This window comes from Amblyomma maculatum, chromosome 11 (genome assembly GCF_055883805.1).
Source record: "Amblyomma maculatum isolate TAMU_Amacu chromosome 11, ASM5588380v1, whole genome shotgun sequence".
Taxonomy (NCBI): domain Eukaryota; kingdom Metazoa; phylum Arthropoda; class Arachnida; order Ixodida; family Ixodidae; genus Amblyomma; species Amblyomma maculatum.
This window is the reverse complement of record NC_139354.1, coordinates 101,997,796-102,010,750: the sequence shown is the minus strand read 5'-3', so window position 1 is coordinate 102,010,750 and position 12,955 is coordinate 101,997,796.

The following is a 12,955-nucleotide window of genomic DNA, read 5'->3' as shown; positions in this document are numbered from 1 at the left end:
TTTTGTACTCTGTCAACCTTGTCCAAGTTCGATTTGCAAGTGCCATTCCAAACAACCGACGCGTACTCCAAAAGCGGCAAGCATATGGACAGGTACAGTTTTAGGAAGCGAAGTGGAGTATGGAACTCTCTCGAAAGTCTGCAGACGAATCCGAGTGTCCGCATAGTCCGCTGAGCAATGCGTTTGGTATGAGAGGAGAAGCTGAGGGTGCGGTCAAAAAGTACACCAAGGTCACTAATTTCATCAACCCTGTCCAACAGCATAGAATCCGCAGAATAATGGTAGAGATTGTGTTTTATGAGTACATGAGATAAACCTAGTTTTGGAAGAACTAAGGGCAAGTCGATTCTTCGCACACCAATCAGAAAAGGCAGATATGTGCGATTGCAACAACAGGCAATCTTGAAAAAAATGTATTACCTTGAATTAGTCTGAAATTTCTAATCCAATGCGTAGAGGCTAATCAAATTATCTACCCTCGCCAGCATAGATTCAGGAGCGGGCTGTCGACTATTACACAGCTTGTTGAATTCATACACGATCTCGCACACGGTATAAATAATCAGTCTCAATATGATACATATTTTCTAGACTTTTCTAAAGCGTTCGACCGGATATCACATAGGAAACTGATCTATAAACTGGGGCATTTAATTGGTGATGGTCACATGACCAACTGGATTAGCAATTATTTAACGGACCGTTACCAATTAGGTCATCTCGACGGACACATCTCTGACATCATTCCAGTAGTACCGGGAGTCCCCCAAGGATCTGTGCTGCACCTCTATTATTTTTGCTATTTATTAACGCCTTAACAAACCAAACTGATGTAAAAATGAGACTATTTGCAGACGACTGCGTTCTCTACTATGATGTTAGACACCCATCGGACCAGGTCACACTAAACAGGGTATTAAACAATGTCTCTCAGTGGTGTGAAGACTGGAACATGGTAATTAACAAAGAAAAGACAGTTTCTATGTCCGTCACAATGAAAAAATTCCCACTTAAGTTCACCTATGGCTCCGACACCACTGCACTACGAGCTGTAAGAGAATACCGATATCTTCGCATCCTTATCACATCAGACTTGAACTGGACAATGCACGTCCAGCATGTGCAAAAAAAAAAGCCATGAACAAGCTCTTTTTCCTTAAAGGCGCCTTAAATAATTCGCGGAGTAAAGCTCCAGGCATACACTACGCTTCTCCGCCCAATGCTAGAATACGGCAATATCGTATGGTTTCCCTACACAACAGGCGGCATAAACATACTCGAGAGTGTGCAGCGAAAAGCTGTGCGATTCATCTGTAACTATTACAGACGGACAGATTCACCGACTGAACTATTACATCGTGCGGGGCTTCACCCTTTATCTAGCCGGTCAAGACTGCATCGCCTGAAATTCCTATATCTACTGCTACACAATTCATACAAGATTATCCCCGAAGACTTCGTGAAAAAAAGCCAGTCCAGAATAACACGTCATAAACATCCCCTCTTTCTTGAGGAATTTTTCTGTAGCAACAACAATTTTTACTTTTCTTTCTTTCCGCAAACAGTGCGCAAATGAAATGCACTTGACGCCTCAGTTGTAAGGCAACCTACAGTCCAAAAGTTCTTAGAGCTTCCCGAGCCTACTTTGTTATCATGAAGCTGTCGAAGCTGGTGTCAAAGCTCCGGTGCTAATGCTTTCTATTGTATAAGAGATTTTTTTGGTGTTTTTTGTGCTATTCTATGAAGGGTTTCCATATTGAATCTGCCACATCAGCAATTATGTTCTTGTCATGCCGTTCATGTCCACTTCTGTAAAATCTCCATTGGGGTTTACAGTATATCAATATAAATAAAATAAATAAATAACATTCGTCGATAACAGCCCAAAGTTCGCCTTTTTTTTTGAAAGAAGACTGCGTACATTAGAAAAAAGTATCGAAAAAAAATACAGCCAAATACCGCCTCCCCGTATGTTTTTCTGTGATTTTTTTATTTCCGTACACGTCCAGAGCCAAGAAAACGCGGGCTGCTGCTGTTGTACATGCCGCTGCGGGTTTTTATCTCAGTAAGGGATATTATCAGCTTCACTGTAAACATAGGCTCTCCCATCGTGAATCAGTTTTTTGTGGCTCAGTTTGAATGTAATGCGATTGTTTTTCCCAAATTCTACTACTTTTGTCCGACAGTTATGCGTTGCAAGCAGTATTCTTCGCTCATGGCTATGCAGTTACCTTTTAAGTTTTTTAGATCCGAGCGCTTCGAAAGCGCTATTGTACGTCTCAAATTTAACTAATAATGGTCGCGTTTTTCTAATGGTAAACTGTCTTAGTCGGTGTCCTCTGGCTATGCTGTCGCTTGGTATATCTAGCTTGAGAGTACTAGCAAAAACTTCTAATATTTTATTTTTGGTATCAAACCACGTTTTATCTGAAGAGTCAGGGACGCCGTAAAATATCAAATTATTTTCGCGAGGTCGATCCTCTGCATTGTTTAGCCTTGAGCGAAGAATACAGGAGTCGCACTTGACCCTAGCTACAGAATCTCTTAACTCGTGAACGTCAATCTGTCACTGCTGAAGTGCAAAAGTCTGCTGTTCAACTATTTGTAGTCTTTCTTTAATATCTGAAATCACCTGGCAGACTGACTCTTGCTTTTTTTTTAGGTCTGCTATTGAAGAAGCCATATCCACCTGAAGGATTTTATTTTTTTCGAGCGTTCATCTAGATTCTTCACTGTTTTTAGCACTTCAGCAAGGGCATCCAAAGGTTCTATGTTTTGTGTGTCGGGTCTGGGATTGCCCACCACATCACCACATAGCAGGAAAAGCAAAGAACAGAACGGTTTGACTTATGGATTGGGCCTTGGAAGCACAAAACGAAACATGTCGTCAGGTCGAAAACAGGCATTAGCTATATCGGAAAACCGATCAGCCAGCACAGGAAAGAAGAATCTGTGTAAGCTCATTATTGAATCCCTCGTAGTGCAACCATGTCCATTGACAAGTGATGCGCCCAGACGCGAATTTATACATACAACACCAAAGCTGTGGATGACTTTGAGACTGCGCAGTCGTGAAGACTGCCCATGTACACTGCTGTGCACTCGGGTTTGTTGGCTCTGACAGATAGTGGCAGGATAACAGGCAAAAAGCTGGCAAAACTATTCCGCCTTCCATGAAAATCCACGAGTTGCCGATGAACGGTTCCTGACCTAGTCGATCTTAAACAGCGCAGAATTGCTATCCACTCACCTAACTGAGGTTCTGCACAAAAAAGAATCTGTGTAAGCCCATTGTTCAATCCTTCGTCCTGCCACCATGCTCACTCATCCATTCTCCCATCCATTACTCCGCGGTCAGGTGTGATGCATAGTACGAGTGTGAAATATAAGGCGCTCTCGTATCTTGTGAAAGAGTAACTATTTTGGTCAAAATTGTTAAGGTAAAATTTGCTCTCATGCTAACGGCTTAGAAGCCTGGCGTATTTAAATTCTTGCTTCAAAAATTGGTAGTACCTAGCTCGGTTATACCAGGATATCCATATCAATAGCTACGTTTTCCTGGGTGAGCTTGTGGTGGTCGCTATGTTTAGCCACAGATTCGCGCTCACATTACACATGCGTCAAAACGAATTGTTCACAAAGTCTGAATCAGATCTCCGGGTCGCAGATGCACTTTCGGAAGCTCGAATAGTGTGCGCAGTCACATGACGGGCCTCCACATACTTTTCCATTGGTTTCCATTGAATGAAGTCTTACTTAGGCTCCGTCCCAGTGATTTGGCTCCGTTTATTTTAGCGATAGCTACATTACGCTAGCCCCTTCACCTCTTCGTAGCAATCGCAGTCTCGTCGTGGCCGCACCATGGCCGTTTTCGCACTGACCTTGAACGGTAGCCTAGCAACGGCTTCAGGGGCGGCTGCTTCTAGCCCTATGGGGCTGGGACCGGTAGGTCTCCGCTATTTGAGACGGAGACTAGCCTGCCCCTGGAGGTTGTACCTTTCGTAGGCCATCATCACCCGCCACTGCTTCGATAGCGGACGGTGGCTGTTTCAAGCGGCGTCTTCCTCTTATTCTTCACACTCCTCTTCGTTTTCTTTCTTCTCTATTTTCTCCTCTGTCCGCACGAGGTAGCGGTTGCTGTTCTGCTCAGAGCCAGAAGCAGGCCCGTGCATTTTATTTTCCTTCTTCCTGCAGCCAAAACTACAAAAACCGCCGTTGCCGGCGGCGCCGCTGGGCGGTCTCTTCATGCAATAAAAAAAAATCTCCACCGTGAATCGAACCTCCACCCCTCGGATCCCCAGCCGAGCTTTTTACTAACTGCGCCACGCCCGGGATCATGAGCAATGCATCTTAATTCTCCTTCTCAGCCGTGAGAGTAGTGTAGCAGAGCTGACGGCGCTGTAGTATTAACTAATAACTAACTAGTCACTAACTAGTACTAATTATTTTGTAGGTAGTGCGAAAAACGAGGACCAAGAGTAGGACACAACACGAGCGTTGTGTCGTTTTACCCTTGGTTCTCGTTTTTCGTGCTATCTACAAAATGAACCAAATTCAAGTCTCCCAACTTTCAATCTTGCTAGTACTAATTACTTATTATTCATGATTAAATAGTCCTAAGTAATGACAATGATTGTCTGACCTCATAACGTGGTGATGTTATCGGCTGTGGTGTTTCGATTGGATGTTTTGCCATGACTGATGATCACGTCACCAGGCGAAGTTCATCCCATCAGGCATTTCACCAAGGCTTCTGTGCGGCGCAGTTCATTGGCGCTTCCTCATACACCGCACCACAGAGCATATAGAAGCAAACTATGATGCAGGCATCAGCGGCGTTTCAAATTCGTTTACAGAAAGAAAAGGCGCATTATCTCTCACAGGTGCCGTAGTGGACGGCTGAAGACCACCGCGCAACATACTCTTTCGCCTCATCACACTTTCGTGGTCAAAACTGTCCCCTATTGCACCCGACCCGACCCTACCGACGACCCGACGTTTCTTCAAGTTGCGGAGTGAAACTGCTGATTCAAACCATGCTACCGACAAACTGGAAAAAACTGACTACATTACTGACTTCATTGGCTTCATATTTCATTCGTATTAACAAAAAAGTTCGAGCTGTTACGTAAACCGTGTGCCTAGAATTTGAGCGAAACGTTAGCGTAGCCAGCGGTATCTAGCTCTTGCTATTCTACCAGGTTTCATTACAGGTATAACACAGCCAATTTGTGCGCTTGGCAGTCTGGCATCTCCGTTTAGCAAGTCGTTCCTCTCACTGGTAGGGAATCTGTGCTACGGTCGTCCCCTGTCACGCTCATTCTTTCGTTGACTAGCCAATTTCCAGGCGACGGCCCCAACTTCAAAACAGTTAATCTTCTTTTGTCTTAGCGTCGTTTAGCTACGGCTTAACTCTCCTCTGCATTGATGGTAAACGCCGTTATACAGGCGCAAGTTGCCTTGCTCGCCTTTTATACACAATGATGTTCATGCTGCGCGCGGTTCGGGTGGTAGAGCTTCGTTCGGCGAGGCGGCGACAAAGCGCGTGGCGGACCTGCGGGAACTCTCTGGTTACTATGGTATTGGCGCATACACACAAGTGCCCATCTACATGACGCGCGGCTCCGAAGATGGAGTAGGCGCGGACGCGGCAATGGCGAAGCGCAAGCCGCACCTTCCGCCCCTTTTTGGTTGTGATGGTAACGACGCATGCGCATGGCCTGGTCGCGGCCATTAGGAAATGGTCTACTAGCAGCGTAGTGTAGCTCTCACTAAAAATATAATAGAACATCGAAATTTGCAGAATTCACATCCCCGTGTCTCAAGAAAGGTATGAACGCCCCGTTTACAAATGTTTTGCTTCATGTTTATACATTACTCAGCAAATGTCCTAGTGATGAATAAGCATGCATGCACAGAAATGTAGATGGGAATAAAGAAAAATGCTGCTTCTATTGCACGTTCGTCTTGAAAGTTAATATTCTTCATATCATCTTAGTGAGGAAGTGCTGTAGGGACTTAGGGCAATTGCGGTAACAAAATTGAATACCTGCTTTATAAAATTCACGAAAATGAATGCACGAGAAGGATCACGTCGTTAACAAAAAAACGTCGCTCGAAAACAGTACGGAACGCCACGTCGAAGCATAATACAACCGTCCCAACGTACATAATCGCAACTATTTGCATCTTTTCGCGGCGGCAGGAACAACACCCTTGCTTGGATAAAAATTCATTGACATGCATATCTGCTATACGCAAAAATAATTCTTTTATAATCAGTCATAAAACTTGAAACTACCCTGATCTCTTCCTTGAGAAATATAGATCCTAGGCTTGTTGCTTAAAAAAAATCATGCCGTATGACAACGCGATCATCGCTGGAACGACCGAATAGAGAACGCAGGAGCTCGACGCCTTGGTATGTGCCGGACAGTCGAGCTGCTGGCGGAAATTGTTCTGAAAAACGTGCAAAGCACACGTGGAGAGTCACCGATCAACATCTCAAGTCCCTAAGCCGCTTTACATTCACGTCATATGCGTATATGCTCTAATATTTGGAATATGCTGCCTAATTCATAAGAACGTGACATCAGACAGCGCTCGAGATCACTAACTCTGTCCGCAGAGAACATCTTCAAAGGGAATATATAGCCGAGAATGCTTCACACCCCTAAGTTTCTTTATGAACAGGTCATCACTAAACTGAAATCTATTTATATAATATATCTGCGTGCCACAGCTCTCGGCAAGGAGCGTTTAACCGGTAAAAAAAGTTCTCTGTCTAGCGACCACAGAGTTCTTATACACCTCTGCCACAGCAAAGGCTACTTCCTCGGCCTCTGCTACCGTGCAGTGTCTCATAGACGCGCTCAAGAGACACCGGAATATGTGCAGCTTAGTGAAGTAAGAAGCGATGTGGTTATTCACAACCGTTAGCAACATCATGGGGCGAGTCGCGCTGCAAGAGTTGCTCTCCTGGTCTCTGTGTGAAAAGACCGGGGTCGACGTCCTAGTCATTCTCACCCTCACTGATCCCATGACCATACAGAGAAGAGACTGCAGGTCTAAAGCGCTTGCATGTTTTCTTTCTATTTTATGGTCTGTGTAATTTAAACTCAGGTTGACAGAGTATCAGTAATGGTTTTCGCCTGGCCAGACATGTAAAACTCATCACCACATTAACTTAAAAATTTACATAAGCAAATGAGATATATCATGGCTAGGGTAATGTCAGAAGTGTGAAAATTCGCCCATTATTTTGCCTTAACAGTCTTAATTTCACTTCTTCGAACAAACTGACATTTATACAAGAATACAGTTTTCTCCTGCTTGCTACTTAAATAGCCGCCACTCACAGCCTCCTGCAGCGAAATCGACTTGGGTGTATTCTGACCGTAATCGCAATAGCGCGTAGCCATATAGCAATTCTATAGATTGGTTTGTCAGCCAGACAAAAATCCCCTTACGAAACAAGTTCATTTTTGTCATGTTTTTCTGGTGACGTCGGATTGTCAGAACAATTTTTTAACTATAACAATACTAGACAGCATTGGCATTTCCAACGAATATGCTATAAGAAAATGCCGCAGACTCCATAAAGATGTATTTACCCACATTTTAAGGCAGATATAATCGTAGTTTAGGACCTCGTTTTCATCTTTTACGAAAAGCAGCTACCGATGCCCTCACCTACGGTTATCTTCCGCAGTGTGCCACGAGCCAGTGCGCGCATAAGTAATGCCATCTCTTTTCGTCTCGAGCGGACCTCCTCTGCTAACAAAGAGTACATAATACGAAGCCTGATCTGTTAAACGGCAATAATAGCTGCGTCTAGAAAGGTCCCGTAGCGGTACAGCACTATCGTTCGGATTACTAACGCTTCATATTTAGGTCCAGTGCCATCTTTCCAGTGTTGAACCCATAAATTTAATTGACTGCTAAGTAACGCGTTACAATGTTTACTGAATATATGGATATTTTCTCAAATACCGCGTGCGCTTCATGTGAGGTTGTGGTGCACCCCACTAATACCAATCACTAAATATAGGAATGAGGACGGTAGATCCATCTTTAAGTTGTCAAGAGATTGCTCTAACGGTCCCGCCTGCGGGCCCTCCTTGTGGGTCGTCTCTCATATAGATCAACACTGTGTTTACAAATTAGGTGATGCTCGCAACACCGCAATCGACGGGGGGTGGAAAAAGGGATTAGCGCCCCCAGGAATACATGGAACCAAAAGATTTCAAAGCAGTTTTCTCATTTCATAGGGCCCCTATGATGTCGTTGTTCGGCACAGAGTAACATTGAACATCTCAGAAGAGATTGTGAAAGTTTGAAATCTTTTTACCAAAGCAAGCATTTTTAAAACACCGCGAAACGTTTGGGGGTGCGAGTTGGAAAGGCGACCCGTAGAAAAACATGTAAACAAGATTTGCTGCAGCATTTTTCTCGTTTCGCAGAGCTCCAGAAGTGGTGGCCAGTCTTTAAACGTTGGCCTGAGCTTTGAAGAAGTGTGCGACTAAGTATTCGGCGTCATTGCGTAGGCAGTCTACTTTTAGAACTCCCCGAATAATATGTGTTGTACATCCGGACACCCACAAAAGGCGCACTGCAAGCTGGGTGTAGCGAATCGCGCAGTTTTGTTTACAGGTTGATATGCTGCCGCATGAGGCAAATTGTCGCTCAAGGGATACATCCGAGACAGAATTACATTTAAACACCACTTGTGAAACGGAGTACGACAATATGAATTTAACGAGAATCGCGTATTGCAGCAGAGGACGGCGCAGCTTGCGAAACACACAGCGGCCGCCTCTAGCTCCGGAACGTCTGCTAGCGACGGAGCCTGCTGTGCATGGTCGTCTGCAACTATGCGCGGTCATTTTATAGTGCTACGAATAACCATGGAAGCAGTAATTCTTGTAGTATTTGCAAGGGAATGTAGTGGGCACTGCAGCAATGTCGGACTACGTTAAAAGTTTTTGGAATTGGTTAAACAGCACTACAATGGAAAACTCTACATTGACGGATGAGTGCACCCAGGCCAATTACTATGCCTGAAACACATTTGAAAGTCCCCCGGACTTATGCGGCTGCTCTGCCACCATTGTGAAAGGCAGATATTGCACGTATTTGATTTTTTGTCCGGGTTGCTTTACTGCAGAGACCGTCCAACCATACAAGTCTCTGGAGGCATACAATTATTTTTAATCAGGCTGGTGCGCGCAAGGCTATTAAGAGGCATATATGCTATTGTTTTGGTTTATTTTCTTTTTCCTCGTTGTATCGTTATGGTTCTAATATATCGTTCTGCGCTTTCTGCGCTGTTATAGTCGTCTTTTTTTTTTCTTTCTGTACGGTGGAGACGTGCAGTGCGTGCACTGACATCAGAAAAGTAAGCCTCTCAAGATGTTTGCGTACGACTTTCTCACCAGATGCATGTATCATGACGAAACCACGTCTGCATTTATTTTGATAATTACCGCTTCTACGTAGCTACAATCAGTGATTTCAGGACGGAGTAATGCAGTGCACGTTATTTTGTATTTTCTTTTTCTCAATTTAAAAAATGAAACCTGTCTCGACGGGGTCATTATACCGCCTTACACGGCTCATGCGCGTTACCAGCACTTGGAAAGTTCTTGTCTTTTACTTCCGCCGTGCAACATGATGCCATGCGTGGCACAAGACGTTCACAAAAAGAAAAAAAAAGCTGCTTGAGCTATTCGCCTCCTAGACCTGGGGGTTCGTCTAGAAAAGCGCGGCACATATTTACTGATAAATATGCTTTACACAGATCGAATGTTTATGTGCACGAAATGACATTCACTGTTGTCAGGTTAAAACGAGAACCATTATGACTCATATTAGCAACCTCGTTGCACCCTGGCAAAAGTGATAGGCAACACTCATGGCCAGGCGGCGCTACTGGAGCGCAGCGTTCGGCGCCGTCAGCGCTAGTGACGTGGATTTGAGGTTGGCCGACGTGGTCAGGTTGTGTTCGAATTGTACGGCGGTACAAACGAGGCACGGACCTCATTGAAGCCTCAGAGATAAAGAAGAGGTGGCAGGAATACACAGAAGAACTGGACGAGTCTTCAGCTGGAGTGAAGATTGCTGGGAAATGTATCAACAACCTTAGATATGCGGATGACACCACTTTAATGACTGAAAGTGAAGTGGAACTCAAGCGACTTCTGATGCGCATGCAAGAAGAGAGCGAGAAGTTTGGGCTTAAACTGAATATCAAAAAGACAAAGATCATGGCGTCTTGCCCTATCAAGTCCTGGAGCATCAAGGGACAAGAAGTGGGCTCAAAGATTACCCCGGAACGAGACTGCAGCCATGAAAGTAGGAGACGCCTTCTTCTGGGAAAGAGAGCCATGCTGAACGCCTAGTAAAGAGGAGAGACAATAGACTGCCAGAAAGCTCGGTATAACTCGTGCTATGGTCTTTCCAGTTGTGATGTATGGATGCGAGAGTTGGACTGTGAAGAAGGCTGGTCGCCGAAGAATTGACGCGTTTGAATTGTGGTGCTGGCGGAGACTCTTGAGAGTTTCCTGGATGTCCAGAAGATCAAATCAGTCGATATTGTCGACCATAAACCCATACTGCTCATTGGAGGGTCAAATCCTAAAGTTAAAGCTCAGCTACTTTGGTCATCTGATGAAAAGAGAGGAGTCGCTCGAGAAAGATTTGATGTTGGGAAACGTCGAGGGTCACCGGAGAAGGGGCAGGAAGCGAACGCGTTGGTTGGATGGCATCCTAGAGGCGCTGCAGATGAAGTTATGTGATGTTAGAGAGATAGCGGGAGACGGGAAAGCGTGGCGTGATATGGTCCATAGGGTCACGAAGAGTCGGACATGACTGAATTGAACTGAAACTTTCTATAGCCATTTTGTTCTCTTTAAAGGCTAACGAATGACTCAAGAGCTACGCCGGACCACCGATACTGGTGAAAACACGCTGCATGTTTGAGAGCGATCAGGTTCAGAGCGTGAAAAATGTCGACAAGGGGCCTCACCGCGAAGAGCCACTTGCGACAGAACAAGCGCATCTACGACATGGAGCTGCGCGTGAGTAATCAGAGGTTTTCATTTACCTACTTCATGGAAACGTCGGGTCTAAGCGCTTAGAGTAGAGAACGAAAGAGAAAAATAAAAAATTTGATCGCCTATTTTTGTTTGTTCATGGCACTGTTCTCGTGGTATCGCATACTGTTTCAAACATTGCAGAACATATCTGTTTTTAGCCCGCAGCTTTTGACGGGCCGCGGATGTTACAAGAAGACAAGCCAATTACCGGCTGGGATTGCCGATTGAAAACACTGTGCTCTGTAGTGTGCTTCATTAAAGAAAATCAGCATGAATTTCCTATGTCCGTGCCGAAAGCGTGAGTAAAGCCGGCATCAATCACAATGGTTCGATATGTGTGGAGATTAGGGGGTGAATTTTGGTTGTTGCTAGCAGTTAAAGCCTCTATGACTTGAAACAGGAAACTATTCTGCAGATTGAGCACTCGGTGCGAGATGCTGTTGGTACTAAACAAGGCAGGAAGTTCCTGCTCCGCGCACAGGGTCTCAGACGGTGTCAGGTACAGGGTTCTACAAGCCCCATTTTGGCTTTGTGAACGCCTTAAGATTTATATTTACCGATAAATATCGTATCTATATCTGTACCTCAAAGTTTTATGCGTATTTAGGTTTCGCGTCGCGAATAGACGCCGCAATAGGAGACATGTTCTGAGAGCAAACGTACATTGCTTTTCTGAGTCTCATTAAATGCACCTCGGATTTCGTACTGCAACGTCATCACTTTTTTCCTTGTCTGGACGTTAAATATTTTTGATCAAGAACAATACCATTCGATTCTGCACAGCATATGCCAATAGACGCCATATTTTAGATCATTGACCGCGTGCTGCACGGAACGGTCTAACCAGCGTGCGGATGCTCGAGTTCGAATATTATAGAATGTTTTGCTGTTCAAGCAGCAATGACTGTATTCACCCCTTGGAGTCTGTACGCCATTTACCATATCAGCCAAAAAAATTCAGTTACGTTGCTCACGCAAAGCTGCCATACACTCTAATATTTTTCTTCATGGTCTCCGCTGCAAGCAGCACGCTTTAGTTCACTTCGCGCTTATTGTGTCTTATTCACGTCTGGAGCAGGCCAAGCATGCTCGAGCTGAGTAAAACCGTAAATCGTGGTCAATTGGATAAAAAACACGAACACATAAGAAACAGAGCGGCCTCAATCTACACGGCGCATCTTTCTGGGCCGCCTAAATACTAGATCTCCTCGTCCCCCAGGTGGCGCCACATGTCTCAACAAACTCATTTAAAGGGGCCTATGGAAAGACCCAATTTGGGTATATCTTTTAAGAAATTACTAGCGTATAATTTCCCTTTCCGTATCTCTTCTCATTTACTTGCAACACCCAGACGACCTCTTCAAACATAGAAGACAGGTATAGATCGCATTTCAACCATGTTCGACCTATAGCCTTATCTAGAGATCATTGCCATCGATTCGGTAGAAGAAATTTACATTTCAAGGATTTATTTGTATGCTAAACTCTTTTCTAACGTTCGCAGGTAAATACTTCCTATTCAATATGGATTGGCGCTAAAGAGATCAATTTTTTGGCTTTGTAAATTTCAGTGTTATTTACTCCGCATAACTTCGCTATGCGCTATTCTTAGGTGACATACATGAGGCGTCTCTGAATAGCGAGTTATAAATATGAGCATGCGTAATGCAAATATATTGATTTTGTTTGTGGTGTTTAACTCCCCAAAGCGACTCAGCTTATGGGACACGCCGTAGCGAAGATTTTCGGAAATTTCGTCCTCCTGGGCTTCCTTAAAGTGCGCAGGGGCGCCTAGTAATGCAATTATACGCGATGCGGGGTGTTTTTACTTGTACGTTATTGAAAAACTTCGCTTGTAA